The sequence below is a fragment of the Cottoperca gobio genome, chromosome 9, assembly GCF_900634415.1.
Source record: "Cottoperca gobio chromosome 9, fCotGob3.1, whole genome shotgun sequence".
Taxonomy (NCBI): Eukaryota; Metazoa; Chordata; class Actinopteri; order Perciformes; family Bovichtidae; genus Cottoperca; species Cottoperca gobio.
Genome location: NC_041363.1, coordinates 15,493,081 through 15,513,447, shown reverse-complemented (window position 1 = coordinate 15,513,447; position 20,367 = coordinate 15,493,081). Strand labels below are relative to the sequence as shown.

General features: G+C 41.2%; 1 protein-coding gene across 2 annotated transcripts in view; it reads left to right on the top strand.

Annotated features, from left to right (window-relative positions):
* Positions 1 to 20,367, top strand: part of efna5b (ephrin-A5b) — an 88,753-nt gene that overhangs the window by 50,509 nt on the left and 17,877 nt on the right. The gene's annotated exons all lie outside the window — the stretch shown is intronic.

Sequence of the window (20,367 nt, the reverse complement as noted above, 5' to 3'; positions counted from 1 at the left end):
AGATTTGGATTACCTTTAAGTACTCTCCAGATTAGTCTTCACTTATTTGTAGATTAAAAGACTCTTCAGAGATAATTGTGATTTTACGGTTTCTCCAACAGCTTTATCTTAGATTGTTTGTAGTTTACGGTCTTCCTCATTTTCAGATCAAGACATTGATCATTTTTGACACTACTTTAGTAGTACTTTTCAAGTAAGTATAACCTTTCACAAAATTTAAATGCCAAATGACCAGTAATCATATTTGTTAGCAACAGTATTGGATTAACTGTAGTTGCTTTTAATTAATTACACTTCAGGTTAAAATGGAACTGACTTCATAAAGTGGCACAAGGTGTGTCATTGTCCTAATCCTGCATTCACTGTGTTGTGTCATCGGAGGACATCTCACGTCACATCAACCGGAATCATTTCCGTCTTGATATTGGCTGAGGGATAATACAGCTCATTCTACTGCTGGCAATACAGGAGTGCTGATGAAAATGTCAGACATGTTTGTTAATGATTGGGATGTCCCAGACGAGGTCAGAAGCATTGGAAGGCAATTACACAGGGGCTCCTCTGTCCTATCATAGCGGTGTCTCGTGTGTCAGTGTCACATTCGGACACGATTTGCACATGTGAATGTCATATGCAGTGCACAAACACAACTACACTGTATTACAGTGTCTGTCTTTACTTTGTTGTCTCTTTTTTAAACTCCTGACAACAAACAACACCCACAGTCTGCTTATTGTCTCTTTTTCTTTTGCACATCTTTGTCCTCTCTGTGCTCCCCTGTGCGATGCACTCTGGCAATACTTTTAATTAATGGTCATGCCATGAAGGCCTCACTTGATGCGACAGAACTGAGCGCAAGAAGACAAAAGGAGAGACTCAAACTTCCTTTCTTTCTGTCATGGCAATACTTCAACTACTGCTTTTGACTCAGATCTTTGACTTGGATCAGTGTGAGGATTTAAAAAGGTATCTCAAAAAAAATAAAGTTACAAATCCTGTGTCTGAGAGAGGAGTGAAAGGAAGACATTTAACAAACCACGTCAAAGTTATAATAAATTCAACCACAGAGTGGAAATCAGTTGTGTCTGAAGTGGAGACGTGCTGTGGGCTTGGGAATTTGGCGTGCTGTGCTTTTAATATGACGTTTTGAGAAACACTCAAGAGACCAGACAAAAGTGCTCGCTCGCTGTGGATGCAGTTTGTGCAATTTTGAGAGATCTTATTTTCATTTGATGGTCAGCTCTTGCTGTCTTCATTGGGCTCATGTGTGGTAAGTCTGTAACAAGGTTTTCTATTTATTCTGTGTTGTCGGAGAAAATTGGGAACTTTTCGCTTTTTCTCAGTTTTTGTCTGATTTTCTCTCCCTACCTCGTGTGTCTCCCTGATGGGGGTTAAGTGTTCAGGTTAATTGCAGCTCTAAGTGGAGCCCCAACTGCAGCTAAAGAGGGAATTTTCACACCATCCTTAATGTCCTTTATTCTTTCTCTCACACCATCATCTGTCCTCTATTGTTTCAAAGCAACTACAGTGGGCCACTTCGCACCGCTGTTGGTTCCCGTCTCACTGTCTCACTCACACAAGGTTATTGGCACATTGGTGTGACATATATCAGTCTTCTAAAGCTGGTAAATATTTGGGAAAAATCCAACATTGTACACAGAGCTGTTTCACTACTGTTGTTTACAGGACTTTGAATGTGAGCATGGGAGTAAAATCTTCATAGCTTACTTCAAGATGTTCGAGGTGCAACACCACACAACAGCCCATTCTTTCTCTCCTTGATGTCTCCGTCTCTTGTTTCTTCCCTCTCATCTGTCATCCCTCCTGTGCTGCCAAAAGACAGCCAGGAGGTAGGGAATAGGAGCAGGGTAATAACAGGGAGGAAAGAAAGGAAGGAAGGATGGAAAGGGAGATCGAGAGAGGAAAGGGGAAGCGGTGTGTAATAATTGTGCAATAGATGGGAGTTGAGAAAAGTACAGAGCAATGTTTTTCTTCACCTGCCGAACTGTGGCCATTTAGAGAGCTCAGGTGTGCTTTTAGATCTTCTTAAATTTGGAGTTATGGTGGAAAAAGAACATCATATATAATTCATATCAGTTTTTTTATTTTAGATTGATGGGGTCTGATCCAATTTTAAAGTACAACACCTTTGTACCCATGTGTGTCGGTGTATGTACAGCAGATACATATTGTATGAATCAGGATTTTCTGCTCGACTCTTTTAAGAGAAGTTGTTTTTTGTCCTGTTTACCCCTTAATGTACACTAAATGTAGAGATTTCTATCAATGCAGTCTTGTAAATGCTGTCAGGAAGGCAGATTAAAAACTCTGCATGCTGTTTTTGACGGTTGAGTTTAGGACAATTGGTCATTTTCATTCAGAAAGGTTGGGTTTCATTACTTTTGGTTAGTAGTAGGACCTCTAACCATTGGTTTGATTTGGCTGGGCCTTGTTCTTGGCTTTGTATTTGTCTGTATTTAACTTACTGTATATTGCCAATCAGCTCTTGGTCATGCTGCTCATTAGGAACCAACAGCTACGTATGGAGGTATGTCCTTGTGTGATCCCTTCTAAGGTTTTATTCTCTGTTTTTTTTCTTCTAATTTATTAGAATTAATAATATTAATTTCTAATTCTTTCTTGCCGATTGATGTGTTACTATAAATAAAGTTAATTATTAAGACTACTATTATTTTTACTCTTCAGACGTGGATGGCTTTGTACAATAGTCCCAACCAGATACCTGGCTGTGCTTTCAGTCCTTTTGTTTTAGTCTTTTTCTTTTGTTCATATATCTGAAGTGTGCTTTTGAAAAGATTAACTGTAGATTTATTGGTAGGCTGCACAGCATCCCTTCTCTCTCTCTGTTCCTCTGTCACTCTGTTCTTACGGTCCTTCTACTTCCCTTTCTGTTGGTCTTTATTTGCCTTTGTTTTCTACTCCATCTCCACACTGACTTCCTCTCCCTCTTTCTCCTCTCTAATTCTATTCATGAGAGGTGCACACTCCATCATTATGTCTCTCTATATCTCTGTCTGCCCTTCATTTTCTCTACACCTTTCTGCACCAGAGCGAGATGGAGGAAGGAAGGGAGGGAGAAAGAAACAGAGAGAGAGAGAGAGGGGGGAGAGAGGGAGAGATGGTCAGATTAGGTGACAGTGATAAGCGATCGATCTCAAGGCCAAACAGCCCAGAGAGGATCCCCCCCCCACCTACACTCTATTCTTCTCTTTTCCACTCTCCACTCCTCTTCCCTCTCTTCTTTCTTTCTAACCTTTGTTCCCTTCAAACTGACAAGGGTTCATTAAGGATCCACTTTGTGTGTATAAGTGCATGTAAGTGTGTGTGTCCACGTGTGTATTTGTACGCACACTTTTGCCTGTCTGCCTAGTTGATAAGTCATGAAGGATAGCTCCCTGAGGTGCGCCTAAAGAGCTTTTAGTGGCTTTCGATCACACACACACATACACAAGCGTATACACAAACACACACAGGCCTCATTAGAGTTTTTCACAAGCACCAGACACTTGGTTAGTGATTGTTGGACAGTCCTTCATGCATGTTGGTTCACATCTGTATATTTATTCTGCACACTGGTCCCTTTCTGCTCAATCCCAATTGTATAGAGGTACACCACAGAAACCGTCTTCCATCCACCCCCTCGTGTCACACCCACCTCCCATCATCCCCCTGGGCCTCAGAAAGTGCCCGCCACAGCATATTGCCCTAACAAGGTTGTCTATTGATCAAGTGATGCTCTTTGTTCTGGACGCCGAAATGGACCTTCAGCCACTCTCACCAGGCCTTTATGGGAGCTGTTATGGCTTCTGTCTGATTACAATAGAAGCACTTAAAATGCTCAACGCCTGATGTTTTATGCAAGAGCATGCTCCGCTTCAGAAGCGCACGTCTGCTATATTACAGCGCTCCTTAAGTGTATGCATTTCAACATGTTTTTCCTCATAATGGTGGTGGGTCATCAGTTTGTTTTCAACGTGTGAGAGAGTATTTGTTTCGTGTATACGCTGATGACGAAAATCCGAGCGGCTCAATTGGATGCAGGTATATAAACACAATTTCTGTTGAACAACTCACTCCATGTGAGGATCTGCACATATTTAAAATATTTATTTGTACAGTGTATGCATGTTATTTTTGCTTCTTGTGTGTGTTTGTGTGTGTTTGTGTACATGCGTGCACGCTCAGATGTGTTGGTGTGGCCTCCCGTGTGCTGGTTTAATTTAAGGCCAACCAACTGTGACCGTGGAAATATTACCCACAATCCCCTTCACTAAATCCCAGGTTACCCTCCCTTTACCACCCTCGTCACATCCCCACCCCTATCAAATACTCCCGCTAAATAAGCTTTTCCAGCCAATAATTTCCTCCGCTGTTTATTCATGATGCATCCACTTCAAATATTTCATCTTTCATCGGGAAATATATTGAGTTGGGGCTGATGAATAATGAAAGTCTCTGTGACGTAACGTGTGTGTGTGTGTGAGTGAAATACCATCTGTAAAATCAGCCAGTGAGTTTAACGGCAGCCTCGACTTTTGTAGTATAGTGTTTTGTGAAACACTGATTGTTTCTGGTATTACTTTGATCTATTGTCATCTGTCAAATTTGCTTCAATGAGATGTGCAAGTGCTCTCTGTAGTTTAACAGATGCCTCCTCTCTCTGCCTCACTCTCTCTCTGTCTCATATGTTTCCGTCAAAAAAAGGTTCAAACCAAAGTCTGATATTAAAGCAACCCCCACGTATGCTTCATATGTGCTGAACTTCAGAGATGGACAAGTAGATAGCAACATATCATTTTCATTCTATGACTTTGATAATCTTCTTCCCTCTACTGCTTTTGTCTGTTACCTTATGACATTCTTTCATTATCACATTTCTTCTGCTCACACACTGGATATTCTTTCAAATGTTAAGTTTTTATAATGACAGAAATAGTCTTAAAGTCTTAAAGTCTTGGATCAAGTCATTCTTCTTTTCCTTATCTTGATCTATCTTTTGCTCACTCCCCAAATATCTGCCTGATGTTTCTTTTTCCTGAAACAGAAACAAAAGGTCAGCAGTTTTTATGGGCATTCATCTATCTTTTTTTAAATTATTGCTTAAAAAGACTGACTTTTCACTAGAAAAACAAGGATGAGATACGGCTACATCTGTTAACAGCTGTGTACTGTCAGAAACTGTAAAACATGCAGGTGAGGGGCGTGAATAAGGGTTAGTGTATGAAATGATTTGTGTTTGAATTGATCCCCAACACCTGTGGGAGATTTTAGCCAACCCTACTAAGCCTACACTGCTGACTTGATATGGACCATCTCTTTGCACTTAGACACACACACACACACACACGCACACACGCACACACGCACACACGCACACACGCTTGACTAATGCCTCAACTGGGATATCTCACCCAGGCATCTGTGTGTCTGCATGTGTGTGTCCGTGATGAAGGGGCCCCTGCTGTGCCCTGATGGGGACATCAATACCAGGCGGTTTAGGCTTTCGACACACAGGCATCAGAGTGTGGAGAGAGAGCAGCAGGTGGAGTGAGATGGGCACAAAATGGACGACAGGCAAAAGGATAATATTGAACACACAGATTCTTTTGTGTAAATGTAAATATGAACAATATTGCCGCAATAAACTTCTGAGACGGTTGAAAAATACATTTGAAATCAATGCAGCCCTGAACTATTAAAGATGCGTGTAATAATACACCATATGTACCATATGCAGTACAACAGATCTTTTATAATACTGATTTTCTGTGATATGTGGTATGTGGTGAACGTTCAGTATGCTGTGTTGAAGCAGGAGGCCCTGACAGCCAGCTCAGGTCAGAGGACGAGATGAAGGAGACAGCTGGGGGGGAGCGTATGTTCAGGGATGGACGGACGCAAGGAGGGAAGGCATTCTCCAACTGCTCTAACTTTAGACCACACATGTCGATAAACTTCCCAAAACCTGTCCACAGTGTGTCACCACTTGCTTCCATAAAACCCCCTTTGTGTGTGTGTGGGTGTGTGTGGGTGTGTGTGTGTGCCAGTTTCTGGAAGCGTATATTAGGAAGCATTTCTCTGTTTGCCCAAACCAACTAGAGTGCAGAAAGAAACAACACAAAGGGGCCAAATCATTTGCTGGTATAACAAATTCAATCTCTGTGTTGAAATTTCATTTTCTTTTCAGAAGCGTATTCTTTCAATTTCCTGCTCTGCTCTGCGAGTTCAAAAGTTCACGAACTCCTACAGACCTACAGACCTTGTTTCAGTGCCAAAAACCTTCTGTGTCTCTACACACGGGGAAACTTAACTAGGCCAATTAGCTTGAATGCAGAACTAGTTTTGGTGCAGCAAGAATCAATCAGAATGTCTATTATCAGAGGGATGATTTGAGATGGGATTTGTGTGTGTGTGAATATATTTGGTTAAGTGGAAAGATGAGGTTTTGGATTGTGTGCGCACGAAGGTAACACATGGACGTTGAGCCTTGCTTTATGTATAGTTTCCTCTTCCTAATGAATGATTTGGATGAGGATTCTTTTTCCCTTTTGTGAAACAAATATAGTCATAAATAGACACCCACAGATATCAACACCAATACACACACACACACACACACACACACACACACACACACACACATACACACACATACAGTAAGGTCACCCTACACACACAAGGCGTGTTTGTAACACTTAATCGCCCGCGGCCTGCTCTCCAGGACAGCAGAACAAAGGCCTACTGAGCGTTTTCCAGCTTGTTTGACGTGACACAAAGCTCAGTTAAACTGACAGAGTTCCTGCTCCGTCAAACCGGGCCTTTTAAACAGAGCTGAGTTTGGATCAAAGGCAAGGACAGGACTGACTGCTCCCTCTTTGCACGGTTTGATCCTGTTTGCTGCTCTTTCCAAAGAGAAACACACTCTGTCTCTTCAGAGGGAAACAAAAAAGGGAAGGAAATTCCAACATTCGTGCAAAGTATTCATAAGCAGGTGCCATTGCAACCAACGTGGAAAGAAACCTTGTCAATTTGTAATAGTTTTACCTGGAGGTCATAGTGATATTTTCAGATTGCTGTGATGCATTAATTAAGCCGCTAATTCCATTAATACATGGAACATGGATCTGCTCCTGTAAAAATCATAAAACAGGATTCAATAGGAATTCAAATATACATTGAGATTAACACATTTTCATCATCACATCACAGCCACTTAATTAACCACACAAGGTCCCTAATGAAGCACCTGTTTAATGTGTTTTAAAACATATTTCCCTTTTTAATAATTCTCTCTTGTCCGGGTTTCTGCCAGATACACAACATGAACAGGGTGTCTGTACAGTAACTGAACAAGGTCTCTATGCAATAAATACAAAGAAATGTAGCCAGACCAAGGCCTCAGTATTATAAGTCATTTACAATACAAGGATAACTGCAAAACTGGCCCTGAACTACGGTTTAACTTCTAGGGATTTACGTGTGCAGATGTATGTCATGTCTATGTATGCATTCAGATTTGCGTGGGTGTGTGAGTGTGTGCTCATGTCTATATTATATAGTGACCTTTGCTGCCCTATATAACGCAGACATTGCCCACATAAGACACACAGCACAAGTACCCGACACACCGCTTAACCCCCTGCCTGGGACCTTGACAGCTTCTCCATAGGAGGCTGACCCTGAAGGTCCTGGAAAATGCTTTGTTCATACCAAACACACACACACAAACTCGGTGCATTAATAGAGACTTACACTCTTGCACATGTATTCACATACATGCATATACAATGCAGCAGCTAAAGGACCATATAGCTTTTAAACAGGCATGAGGAATTAGCAGAGAGGCCCATGTGTCAGCCCCCCACTGTCAAAAACACTGTTGATCCCTCTGGAGTTACAGCGACTGCTCTGTCCTGCTAACCGCCTCTATATATCTCACACACACACACACACACACACACACACACACACACACACACACACACACACACACACACACACACACACACACACACACACACACACACACACACACACACACACACGTCAACATATATGTAAATGCAAATATGTAGAACGATTTGCTGCGTTTCTTCTGTTAATAATTGTAGAATCTAATGTTTTAGAGTTTTGGACTGTTTTTCAAACAATGTAAAGACAACACTAGCGTTGCATTTATACATATATGCTTGTTTTACAGCCAAGCATATGCTTAAAACTAATCTTTCTTGTGTCGAGGAACAGCAGTCCCTTGTTGGAAAACATCGCTCTTGTTGCCTCGTCCCGAGACTGGTTATGAAGGAATTCCATCATCTCTCCATAACCATCTGTTCTTAAAACACTCTGCCTTTTACAATCAGCAGATGCTCTGGAAATTACCTCCTCTTTCCCTTCACTGCCACATCAACCACATCTCTTGTCTGCCAGATCCACGGTTCAATAACAGTCATAACACTGAGGATGTTGGTGAATTTTAATTGTTCTTAAAAGTTATGATGGAACTTGAAAGTTGTTAGCTGACAGGAGAGAAGACAGGCCCATGCAGTCCCTGTAATCTGATTGTTATCACTGTGATACATTTTCAAATGTAAAACTTGATTTACATAGCTTCCAGGATGAAAGCTATCAGCGAATATTGCTGTTTTATGGATGTGTCAACACCGTCTCTTAAGGCTGTATTGTGTAGAGTACCCTATGACAAAGACAGGTGTACACTGTCTAGACTGATTCAGATAATAGAGGAGGCATAACATGACATGAGTTGGTAGAACATGTTGGCGCAAGTATTTCCTCAGTACACTGAAATAATATACTTGTATTAGGAGTGTCTGTGGGAATAAAATAAACCAAAAACGCTGGCAGAGTTCTGCTTGTTGAGCAACATAGAGCGAGTGAATCAGAATATTCTGAAACGAGCTGGGTAGAGCTTAGATCATGGGCTGTTTTCCTCTGTCTAATGTGCTGCACTTCACTTCACAGCCCACTTGTATTGCCTTAGGACAGTAATTAGTATCAAAAATGAATGGTTGACGTATCATCTCGTTAAGTGAACAAGCTAAATCCATTAAATGAAATACTTTGGAATTTTTACAAGGGCTACAAGCGTGGGAAAACTAGACGAGAACAGATATAGATTATAGTGGAAACTGTGAGAAAATCAACTTAGAGCAAATATTTGTGATAGGAATCCCAACAAGCTACGCCTTATAGTTTTAACTCAGTGGGATAGGTGCTTGATGCCTAACAAAACGTTTAGAAAAGTCTGGTTTAGATGAAATCGGACTCATGCTATATGAAACTATCCAGGAGCAATCAAGACTGCAATCTAGGAATGATCCTAGAAATATGAGAGTCAAGCCGAGGGAGGAAGACCAGTGGAGAGACCTCCCATTTAACAAGACTGTTTACATCCGGAAGATTCCCGGCTGCACTTCCTAACCTTTTTATAAGCAGCTATGTCATTTAATGTACAGTAGATGGATACATTTCAATATGACAGGGTGCCAGGATGAGTCCACGTACATATACAATTACCCAATTGAGTGATAGACTTATAAAAATGAATAATCTTTACTGTAATCTTTAATAATGTCACATCAAATTACAATACATTTGTACTGTATTGGAACTTCCAGATGAAACTTAAAATGTTCATATTGAGGAATCTCATATGGCAAACAAACACACATTTAGTTTCAGCTTCAGTCTAGATAGAATTTTAGATCTATAAGCAAAGATGAAGTAAAACAGCCTTTTTTTTGGTAGACAATACACTTTAGATGTTGTCTAAAAGGAATTTGAAAGGGTTATGTTAGCTGTAGAGTTGTCTCACTTGAAAAGTGCAATCCCCCAAGGAAGTCGGCTTACCTACGAGGTTTTCACATGTCAACAGTGATGTATGGACAGGCACAACTATAGCTACAATCTGTTAGTAAAGCAATTACATCCCACAGATAAACACATGACAGTTAACATTTGGCTTCCCTTGGCTCCCTCTTTAAATGTTACATACCTAACTCAGCTTAAACCTGCTGCAATCACACACAGAGCCACACACACACACACACACACACACGCACACGCACACGCACACGCACACGCACACGCACACGCACACACACACACAGTAACACATACAGTACAGCAGTATCCAGTCAGTGGTTTGTGAACTGTGAAAGGGGCGAGGGTTTTATGAAAGTGGTGACATTATAACATCCTGACACAGCTCCATAGCAACCTACCTTGAAGGTCAGTGCGTGTTTGCCCGTGTGCATTTAGTGTATGGATAGATATATATATATATATATATATATGGCGGTGTCAGCGTCGGTCAGTATGTGTGTTCATGACTGTGATGCCAGACTTTATGATCAGTGCAATGGGTGCAAGCTCGCTGAGATGAAACAAACAGGACACATACATGTTTGTCCTCTTTTCATCCTTGCTTCTATGTTTTCTACCCACATGTTAACCCTTTCCTTTAATGTCCCCCACCATCTTTTGCAGCTTTTAAACCTTGATACATACCTTTCTTCTTTTCCCTCCTCCTACACTGGATCTCTCCTGCTTCTCCCACATGGTTTGCTTCCTTTATTTTCCTGTTGCCAGTTTTCTTACTCATTTCACTCCTCCATCCATCTGCTGATCATTTGTCCTGAGAGACAGAGTGAGGCAGGGAGTGAGGGTTTACGTATAGCAACAACAGAAGAAAAGTGGGCCGACATTCTTCTGTAATGTGCCATATACAAGTGGGCCACAAGAAGCGAATGATGTAAAAATAAGGTAGGGGAGAGAGGAATATGCTTAATAGCCCTTTCATACAGGAGATATGACTCAGGTCTACTGAACACATGCTGTCTTTATTTAGACAAATGGGAAGTAGGTTATCGTATGTCAATAAGAGACACATTTATTTAGCTGTTATGCCTGTTGTTCAGATGAAAGTTTCGGTTTTAATTAAATTCTTGCATTGGATTTAAGTGTCTCCATATTGGAGTTTTTGGCCTTCAAACGTACAAAACCTGAAACCTGAAAGTGCACATTTAAATTTTTAAAAAGCCTTTATCGAAATCCATCCACAGCTTCAGCTCCTTTTGAAGAGACTCTTTTAGTTACATTTAAAGTCTACACCAGGGACATACTGTATGTACGGCACCTAAGCTTTGTATTGCGAGTACAATGATCTTCTGAATAGTATGAAAAGAAATGAAAGTAATGGAAAATAATGCGCATTTTAATTTCTGACTGCTTCAGTCGTGAGAAACCTTCTATTTACGGTTTGCACCATTATGTAGTGTTTACGATGCAAACATGCAGCGGCTGCTTGTATCTGTGTTTACACATGCATGATACTTCAACTATCAAAGTGTTTAGTTGAGTCACTTTTACTTATGTAAGCATTATTTCTGCAGACACAGGGCAACTTTTCGCAGCCAATGTGAGCTGTTTGTGTTAATCTAACTTCCTGAAACATATTCCCAGCTAGCTGGCTTCAGAGCTGGGTGAAGGTAACAGAGTTAACAACAGACCAAGGTTTAGCTCTGTCCTGTTCCGTGTAGGATGTCCTTCTCTTTCTCTCTCTCACATTAGGAAGACATGTTACACAGCTCAGAGACGTTTCATTGCTGCTGTTCTGTCTCAGCTGCCAAATACCTTGTCACTATAAAACAATGACTTATGATTAATGGCAAACACGTCTCCCATTCAATGATGTATAGCTATTAATTGACACTAACTGCCCATGTGTGACCACGCATAAACTCACATGCATCTACGGGCATCCGCACACCCACGCTGGTCCCGGTAAACATGTCAGAGTGTACAGTATTTACAAACGGATTGAAGTGGGTTTGGGGCAGCAATGATTCAGGAGAATGGCCCCAGGGTCTGACAGGATGTTGGGGGATATGTCATTTTCCCCTCACTCCCTTGGTGACGAGCAGAGACATAAAGAAATCCTTTTACACACAGGGAGATATACACAGACCCACATACACACACTCAGCCATTCACTCACGTATATAGCCTACACACATCAGTGTTATACACCCATAAAAATGGTTGTTTGGCAGAGTAGTGAGTAGATGAGCTCAGAGGAAGTATCTGTCTGTCTTTTTTTCTTCTTCTCTGTTTTGGACTTGAGCTGCAGCATGCTAATGCAGACTACATCAAACACTCACTGGAGCCCTGCATCTCACTGTTTCACTCAGCACCAAGAGCAGAACAAGAACTTGTCTGTCACTGCTCTTAATTCATTGTCTCCCTGGGGCAAAATGATCGCTGACAGACATAAATGGCAGAAATGAATATCGTAAGATCACAGTCAAGGGTGGCGGTGGGAGAAAGTGGGGTGGGAGCAGAGGGATGGAGCGATGTCGAAGAGGGAGAGAAACAGAGAGGAGAAGTGTAAAATAAATGGTTGAGATGGGAGGTCGAACATGTGAGAAAGAGAGATGAAGGAATGCATGGGTACGTCCCTGTGTCCCTCACTGCTGACAGTCAGTATATTATACTGGGCTGACCACCTGCTCTAAGCCTGCAGTGCACCCTCCATAAAGCTACAGCAGATGGACACAGTAAAATGCACCATGACCAGCAGCTATGCATTCATATGAGTGAGTGTGTGTGTGTGTGTGTGTGTGTGTGTGTGTGTGTGTGTGTGTGTGTGTGTGTGTGTGTGTGTGTGTTTGTCCATTACAGCAGATAGCCTGTATACATATACTAAAATATGCCATATCTATAATATCCCAGCCCTCCACCATGTCCCGGAGGCAATACCAGTAATATGTGATACTCTGTAAGTCTGATGTCTCCGTGTCTTCTATCAATCCCCCTCGCAGTGCTGTAAGCCTATCGGCCAGTTAGCCAGCTTGGAATGTGGCTGTCAACTCATATAACAAGCAACACTCTCACATGTTCTTCCTCTGACTTCACGGCTCTCTCCTTAGCCGTCTCTCTGACTCAATACTAGTATTTTGGGGGTTGTATATCTTCTCCTCACAGTATCATGTTCTTCAACCTAATCAGATTAGAGCAAGAACTTGATTTTAGAGGATACCTCTGGTTTAGTATTTCCATAGTTTTGGCCATCATTCCTATCGGTATTGATTGTGCATTGTAGTCCCAAGTGATCCGTAAAGTTTGCTCAAAAGTCGAAACATTTTTTGGTTACTAATATTTTGTTGTACGTCCCATATTCCATTGATTTTTGATATATTGTTATAAACCAAAAACATTCTTCAAAGCCACCTCTCTGCTTTTGTGACAATGAATTATTATTTTTTGGAGCCCAGTTACAGCCAAAGTTGTTGCCGCCTGGTTTGTGTGATTGTTGTGTGATTGTTAGTAGTGTTGTGTGTTATGAGCTGTAATAAGAGCATCCCAGAGGGTGCTATTGTCATTTCTTGCCATTCTCTCAGACAAAAAGAAAAACAAATTTTCCATCTCCAGATCCCAAAGAAATGAGAATTGCTGCTGAAATGGTGGTCTGGTGAGAAATTAAATTTTACAGTCAAGATGATTGTGTAGTGGAAATATTGGATGCAGTTATCTGTTCCTCACCCCTCTCCTCGCTCTTCCATCACACTCCTTTGCCGTCAGTAATAACAAGGTGAATACCTCTCTGGATAGAAGGCCAAGTCCTTTTCTGACTGCTGTTAAGAATCAATCGTAACAGTGTCTCCTTTCCCTCTATCTTTCAATTGTCTCTTTCTGCTCTCTGCGCTCTTTCATCCTCTGACACTAAACCAATCATCTGCAATTAGACAACTGCACAAACTAAATCGAGAAGTGTTTGCAATGTGCGTTTGTGTCTTTAGTGTTGAAAGGTCCTGAATAGGCCTTTACATGTGAGACGAGGTTCAGTCAGGGTTCATCTCCTCTTGGCTAAACATATTTTCCCTCCGGACCAAAGTCAACAAATGATCTTTCACTTGAGAATCACGCACACACACACACACACACACACACACACCAGCGTAAGCATACACACTCAACAGGATATCACAGGTTTGCCTTTTAAGGTCCCAGTGCATTTCCAGTTTCTAGGTGACTGTGATTTGATTTATCAGGCAACGGAACATTGCCTGAGGATATTGAATTGAAAATATATCAGATGTATGAATTTCAACGGGGGAAAGGTGAAATAATGTAAATAGATCTGATTTGGGGTCATGAGCAGGATTGGGCACAAGCGAGAAACTCAGGCAGGCGGAAAAAAATCAGGAGAAGAGAAGCAGTGGGAGTGAGAAAATAAAGAGAGAACAGAGGGAAAAAGAGGTAGAAACAAACAAAGATGATCTTTTACACTCAGGTAGAGGAGGCTTTGACTTTGTATTGCATGCAGCTGTCAGCAGTGTGTGAGCGCTACAGTCTTGACAGATCCTGTCGAGGTCTCTGCGGCTTTTGTTTCAGGCATTTCTTTTTGCATATAAAAGCTCCATATTTATAGTATTTTGACACTGTGCATTCATCAATTGTCCAAGTCAGAATGTTGTCATTACAGTTTTGCAGTGACAACAATGACAATATGTCTCACAGTGTGTGCTGCTTTACTCACAGATTCCCTGAGGTTTAGCCTTGAGAAGTGCATATTAACTTACATGGCGTTGCATTGATTTCATACTGCGTTGCCCTTTGTGTCTATACAACATAGGAGACAGAAGACAAGCATTGGAGAATGTTCTAAAGTATGTTTTCCCATACTAAACAAGAAATAGATTTCATACAGGGTCTTTATAAACTCAGATATGCTGTGTAAGTAATCACTCTCTGATTCTCCAGGGTCACACCTTTGAGCGGTGATATTGCTACAGCGGCACGCTGAAAAGTTCCGCATTCTATTGAATCTCATTTATTAGACTGGTTTGATGACTCCGATTACTCCCTGCTTCAACCTACCACTGAGCTCTTGCTCTCCTCCTTTTCTCTGTCTTTCTCTTTCACTCAGGTTAGCTATCTCTCCCTGTCCTTCTTGCTTTCTATCTGTAGTCGCCTATACACAGCTCAAGAGAAGTGGCTGATGGGAGTTCATTGGGTACAGTGTGTGCATGCGCACAGAGCCCCGAGTGTGTAGGTGTAGTTGTGCGTGTGTGTTTGTCTCTCTGTGAGTGTGTGTGTGTGTGTGTGTGTGAACACACAGCGATGTCACTGGGCTGTGTAATTGAAATGGAAATGAGCCAATCAGTGACTGCAGTGGTGTGCCACCTTACCCTGCATTCACTTCACTGTTGCAGCTCTCCCAAACTCACTCTCTCTGTTTGTGACTGTGTTTGCTTGTGTCTCTATGTATATGTGCAACTGTGTGTGTGTGTGTGTTTGTGTTGACAATACTTGGCCCTTCACTTTCAGCCCTGAGGGCCTGAAGAGGTGGTGTGAAAATGTAATCAGTTGGTAATAAAGATTATCTGCCTCTCTCTCACTCACACGAAACATATGCAGCCACCCTCTGTGTCCAGCTGATTTTCCTGGCTTTGTGTTGTGACCCACAGCTCGCTAGGACAGCTGTGGCATAACAAAGACATGCAATTATCACCATTTGACAATTAGCCTACCATCCAACTTTGCTCCATAATTACCTATTTTACTGCTCTAAGCAGGCCTCCGCTGCCACTCTCAGCTGCTACTCTTTACTCACAAGAATGGAAAAGATTGTTGCTTTCATGATGTAGCCATTAGTATGTCGTAAAAAAGGGAGTGATTGTGGTGGTTGTGTGTAGTGCGTGCATGTGTGAGTGAGGGCAACTCCACGCCAACTCCATCTGGACAATTTCTTATGTGATTTGTACCAGCTTTTAGCTTTCGTCTCAGGAACATTAATAGAAATTAACATGTAAGATATCGCTGTATAGATTCTGGTGTGTGGCACTGAAAATATTTTTTGGTGTTTTCTTATAACATATAATTAAAACACCTATGAAAACGATACATTACAATATTGATAGTTAAATTAGCATTTATTCCATGTCTACCATCATATGCCATCTAACAATGCATTTTCCTCCTGCTGTACCCTGTAAGGTCTAAGCCATGTTTTCAGATATCTAGTTCGCCTGATCCTGTTCTGCACCATTTTTATTTTTCAGGACAAACTAGGCTATTAGAATATGTATGCTGCAGGGTTGTCACATGAATGTATAAATTATAATATGACGATAAAGACAAAATTAAAAACTAAACGGAAATAATAAAATCTCACAGAAATGTATTCAAACCACACAGACAACACTTTGGGCTTCAAGAAAATGTTCTCTCAAGTCTTTGGCATTATGGGAAAAACATTCTAACCAACACACAGCAAAAGCTATTCACATTTTTTACAAGCACAATCCTCTCGTTCCCCCATCAGTTTTTCTACAAGAAGTTAGCTTTGCCATGCCTGAAAGCAGATCGTGTCTGCAATGAGACAGAGGAGTCTCAATGAGTCCAAATAGGAAAATTATATATGTATATATTTTTTCATTTTTATTTTAAATATACTGAAAATAAATATGGGCCACAATCCTCATCTGGGATCAATTCCCTTTTGGTAAGTAAGACTCTGCTCCTCATTCTTCATCATCTTCACTTAGCAGAAATCTAAATCAGCTGTGCGCTAAGTGTCTGTGCGTCTTCAAACTGCGCACCTCCAAATAAATGAATTACTCGCTACGATCACAGAGGCTTCTTTCCTTCCGATGTCACTTCCTGTTCATTTGTATCATAAAAACTGAAAAAACTGAACAACAACAACAACTATTTATTCATGGTTTGCTCACTATGTCCTAGGAGCAAGCCTTACAATCAGCAAAAGCCTCTGATTCGTCAAAAGACTTTCCACAATGCATCATGAGATGCACAATTAGCTTGAAACTCTTCAGCTAATAGCTAACGACTCGAAAATCTACTTTCAACAGGGATAAGTAATCACAGAAGACATTCATAGTCTGATTTATAAGCTTTATGAAGTCGCTAAAAACACTGTTGTTTCAGGATAGATTACAAGCGGCCTGAAAAGGGTACAGACACGCCGCACCTTATATATATATATATATATATATATATATATATATATATATATATATATATATATATATATAAGAAAGCCACGGTGCTGAATTAATGGAGGCAGTTGAAGGTGAAATTTGATGTTGCATATTACTACCACCTTCTTTTGTACACAGTCACAGGTGGGGGAGTATTTGTGTCAGAGTTCAACAGCAAACAACAAAAGTGTAATATGTATTCGACATTTAAAGATAGAATAAGGAAACATTTTTATTGAAGAAATGTAATATCCGTTATATGTAAATTCACATTTAATTGACTGCATTTTAAAATAGATACAATAATTATTCGAGTATCATCAAACACTGAAACAGAAAATAAAATTATTCTGGAAGTGCACTCCACACACAGTATACCGCTGACACAAACATTAGTAGATCCTGCAGTATCTTTACAAATACTCTCTTCTATTGACTCCAGTGTTACTGTACCATCTCGCAAATATTTCACTCTATATTACAGCACAGCCTTGATTTACATTCCATTGGTGTAACCTCTTGGTACTCCTGTGTCCTATAGAGGCGGATGTATGTTTGAAAACACACGTACATTTCTTAGTGAAGAACGGCTTCCTCTTTCTGCTAAAAAAGCGGCGACTGTTTATAGAAGAGCAGCAGCTCGATTAAAGCTGCCATCGCTATAAACAAGACACCAGCCGCATCTAAAACTCCCACATTAGTCCCTTGATAACCAGGGTTTTATAAGGACAATAAACACAGCTTTCTACAAAACACAAAAAGTTTTTCCTTGACACTTGATGATAATCAAACAGACCTGGAGAAAAACGTACAGCTTTTGCTACAAGCACAGTCAAGTCATACGAATACCGTTTTAGTAAATCTCCTTTAATGATACATGCCTGATTGAATAACTCCTGCAAAGCCTGGCAATACTAACTGCATTATTCAGTTGTGTTGCCTCTTTTTTGTATTCCCTCACCTTCCTTTGGAACCAGGTCCCTATCTCTCTCCCTCCCTGTCTGTTTTTCACCGTCACTCTCTTTCTCACTCGGTGCCATTAGCAGCTTCTGGCTGTCTCACTGCTGTTCCTTTGCCAATGTGCCAGGGAGCTCAGCGAACTGATAACACAAACCTAATGTATGTGCGTGGGTGTGTGTGTGTATGTGTGTTGCGTGGAGGTGTGTGCTGGATGTGTGATTGTCGCATATATGTGTGTGTGTGAGAGTGAGTGTGTTACATGTTACAAATGCCTGTCCTGTCCCTTTTTATGTGCTCACTCACCCAAACATCCTCTGCTTCATTTGCAGTCAGGGTCACGAGCCACTATTCTGACTGCTGAGGCAGAGAGAGAAGGGCAGCTGAAACATCCCACACACACTCTCACGCAAGCACAAATGCAGGCACGCACACAAACACACACCCACACCGACAGTACACACATACACACATGCTCGGGCGAGCGGATGGGAGGATGTGACCATTAAGTCAGTGACATTTTAAAGCAGTGAGGGAGATGCATGGCTCTTTCTGGACCTCCACAGACATGTTTTAAATGAGATGTTACAGATGAGCAACTCCATGCCTTGCTTGTAAACACCCTCACATTGGTATTTACCCTACACGGGTAAACACAGAAACGCAGCGTTTCATGCTAGCTCATGCTCACACACACACACACACATGCACCTAAATAAATACAGAAGAGCAGAACGAGCAGGTACACATGATCTCATGAATGAGTAATAGCTGTGGTTCGATTTGTCGCTTGATTGTTACATTAATCATTCCAAAGAACAGCATGAATTAAGTGACAAGTGAAGGCGCCTAAAGTAGATTCTGCTCAAATTGCTATTTGATCTTCTAAACAAGTGGTCTTGGTGCCATTGTGATTGTTATTCTGTGTAGTTTAGATGTACTGCAGATTGAAGTCAACGTGTTTTCAGTGTATATACAGCGATTTGATTTTAGATTCATCCTTTAGAACCAGAAGTCAAACATCCCATTGCGATAATGAGCAGTAGCTGTGGTTTTGAATAGAGAAAGCAAATAAGCCGGCAGAAAGACAGTGATGGAGAAAAGGAGGATGAAGACAAACGTTTTTTATACCGCTGTGCAGAATAGTAATTTCATCAGCGTCTCAAGTTTCCACTGGTATTTTTAGACGCAAGAATTGTCTCTCTTGCTAAATTGTTGCTTTCTGTACATAATCGTTAAGACATAATGGCTATTTTGTACATGAGCACAACAGAATAGTCAAGTCAAGACAATTTTATGTATAAAACCCAATATCATAAATCTGAAATGTTGCCGCACAGGGCTTTACAATCTGTACAGGATACAACACCCTCTACACTTAGCTTCTCAATTCGAAGAAAACTAAAATAGCCTTCACGGGGGGGAAAAATGGAAGAAACCTCAGGAAAAACAATAGAGGACGGACGTCAAGGACGGACAAACATGCAGTAGATGCTGCGTGTACAGAATAGACCAACATAGTGACATTATAGTATGGACAATCAGGATGACAAAATAAAAGATAGATTGTAAACAACTGTCGAGCAACTTCCTGGTGCCCCCAAACAGATGGGACCTGAGCCACATGACCTTACCTCCTCTGTGGAGACGTAGAAAGAGGGACAAACTACACAAACACACAAGTATACGTGGCGAGAGGAAGAGGCCACACTTCTGTGCGTGTACCGCTTTAGTTAATCCTGAGGCTCCAGAGTCCTCAATATTAAATTATCTTAGCTTGTTATACACTTTGCCCCTTGTGCATTGTGGATCTTGAATAGCCCTTCTCAAAGACAGCAGTGGCAGTTTTCAATTAAAAGTTTTGTCAAAACTCTTGTCAGGTTGTGCTCTTACAGCACTTAAGAGTAGAGTCTCAATTATGAACCTACACCACCTGGCTTCTGGGTGAAATGAGTCACTGGCACCAGCTGTGAGTGCAACTTTGTGGTTCGCATCATCACTTATGGTGCACTTCAAGTGTGTGTGCTAAATTAAGGGCATCTCCAGCAAGTGTACAGGTGTTCAATGTGTTCTCTGTGAAGCCCCCTGTGACCCCAAAGTTAGGGTCATAACACCCAAGACACAGCCAGAAATTCACAACACAGGAATTGCTCTCTAATTTTGGTAGCTGTGAAAATCCCACAGGTAAGAGACTTATTTTGTGGGCAATAGAGAGGAAATTGTGTGTGTGTGTGTGTGTGTGTGTGTGTGTGTGTGTGTGTGTGTGTGTGTGTGTGTGTGTGTGTGTGTGTGTGTGTGTGTGTGTGTGTGTGTGTGTGTGTGTGTGTGTGTGGCCTTTTGATGAATCTGCCTGTATGTATTGAAGCCC